Below are 2,432 nucleotides of genomic sequence, written 5' to 3' on the forward strand. Positions count from 1 at the left end.
TTTTAACCTTGTAGCATAAAAACCTACAAGGAGTCAGTCAGCTGAATGTAATTAAGATTAGTTGATTCAACAATAAAAACAAGCCAGATAAGGGGTTAGTTGTTGTACCAAGTGAGTAAGAAAAAATCAAATTACCTAGTAGTTGAAATTAAACCCTTGAATTTTGAAAGACTGAAGACTGATGATATAATAAACTCGCAAGTGGGGTGTGAATATCTACTAAGATGTACTACAAAGTGCTCTCTTTGGGCCTAATATAACATAATGTGCCTGCTAGGAAGATCTGGGAAGATGTGTTCAACTACAAATAATAAACTGACAGTAGATGAAAATTCGGTCAACATGAGCATATGACTAAATCTGGAAAGCACTATTCTAGTACATGTGGCACTATTAATCCTCTTTGTCCAGTATAATTTTGCTGATTCTCTAGAAAAGGTGATGCCAGGATAGGCCTAAAGAGTTTGTTCCACACCCAAGAGAGTACCACTACCTTCGAAAGCACTGGGATAGGTACTAGAAATATAAAAATTAAAATTATACACCTAAACTCATGAAATTTAATTGGAGAGAAAACATATATTTAAATGACACATAAGAAACTCTTGAAGACTATGATTTTGGAATTCTAACAATCTGGTTGACTTATTCTCCTCCTCGAAGTTAGAGGAAGAAGGAGAAAAGACATTCTGGGCAGACACTAGTAGGCAAACAGTTGAAAACAACTCATATCTAATTTCTTTTCCGAAGCTTCTGATAACTCCCCAGAGAAAGTGTGTTGTTTTAAAGTTTAAAAAAGTTTCCTGGGTGGTTCTAATAATAGCTCTTAGTTTGAGAACCACTCACCACAGTGACAGCACATTGAATTATAGGATATTATTTTGGGACCTGTGTTCCTCATTTTAGAATTTAAAATCAGTGTACGGTTACACACTACTGTGAGATGTTAAATATAGAAAAACTAGGAAGAGAATAGGCGAAGAAAATGGGTTAACCAAAGCTTTAAATTACGTGAGAGAGAGAGAGAGAGACAGAGACAGAGACAGAGAGAGAGACAGAGACAGAGAGACAGAGAGACAGAGAGAGAGAAATCAGTCTGCTTGGACTGCCAAGCAGATACCATAGATTGGGTGCTTAAACCAGATACCATAGATTGGGTGCTTAAACAACATTTATTTTCTCACAGTTCTGGAGGCCAGAAGTCCAAGATCAAGGTGCTTTCAAGGCTAGTTTCTGGTGAGACTTCTCTTCCTGGCTTGCATATGACTGTGTTTGCATTATGTTTTCACTTGGCATCTTCTCTGTATGTGTACTGAGAGAGAGGTCTCTGGGATCTCTTCCTCTTCTTATAAGGACACCAGTCTTTCAGATTAGAGCCCCAACCCACAACCTCATTTAACCTTAATTACCCCTACAGTCTCTATCTCCAAATAGAGTCACATTAGAGGTTAAGGTTTCAACGTATGAATTTTGAGGGGAAACAATTCAGCCTACAACAATATGTATCTATAAGTGTCTATACACCTGTATCTATGTATACCTATGTCTGTCTATCATCTATCTATCTATCTGTCAATTATCTATCTATCTATCTATCTATCTATCTATCTATCTATCTATCATTTATCTATCATCTATCTACTAAACTGCTGGCTATAGGTATCCTAGTAGGGGAAAATGAGCTTTGAATTGCTACATCCAGCTATTTTGATAGGCAGTGGGCCTGTCACTTTGAGAGGAAATTAATTTTACTTTCACTGCATTTAATTAACATGAGTCCCAAAGAAATAAATCTTTTGTGTATGTTTGTCCAAGTACTAATTTTGGAAAAAGAGTTCTGACTCTGAATGGCTGCCAAGTTATACAGCCTTTATGTACCTCAGGAGGGAGAATCAAACAAAACTCATCTGTTTCAGAGCCCTTACTAGTTATAAACAAGAGTGTGGTGCCTAATAAATGTACCAGTAGTAATTCTTGGTAGAAGTAAAGGTGACTCTTCTCACCTTCTCCTAGTATAAGATAATTTCAATGACCTCTGTCCTATTCATCAAACCCTCTTCCTAATTGATGTGCTATAGGATTGACTGGTTTATCACCTTTTTCCCCCAATTTATACCTTAACTCTAACTTTAGCATTGTTTTACTAGAATGAACTAAACTTGCCACCGTTAAGCTCTCACTTTAAATTCATCTAAATTCTTGCATTATACCTGCTATTTCTCTTTATTTCTTCCAATTAAATCTTACAAATTGAATATCATCTGCATATTCAAACATAGAATTTTAGTGCCTCATTCTGCAACCTTTCTTCTTATGGATAACAGTGATTTTAAAATGTGTTCATGATAAATCTTCCTTTAAAAAGAACTAAGAAATTTTTCAAGTTGGAATGCATATTACATGTAGAGTGTAAACTTCATTTTACAGATGAG

Source organism: Pteropus vampyrus, unplaced genomic scaffold (genome assembly GCF_000151845.1).
Source record: "Pteropus vampyrus isolate Shadow unplaced genomic scaffold, Pvam_2.0 Scaffold11, whole genome shotgun sequence".
In the NCBI taxonomy this organism is placed as follows: domain Eukaryota; kingdom Metazoa; phylum Chordata; class Mammalia; order Chiroptera; family Pteropodidae; genus Pteropus; species Pteropus vampyrus.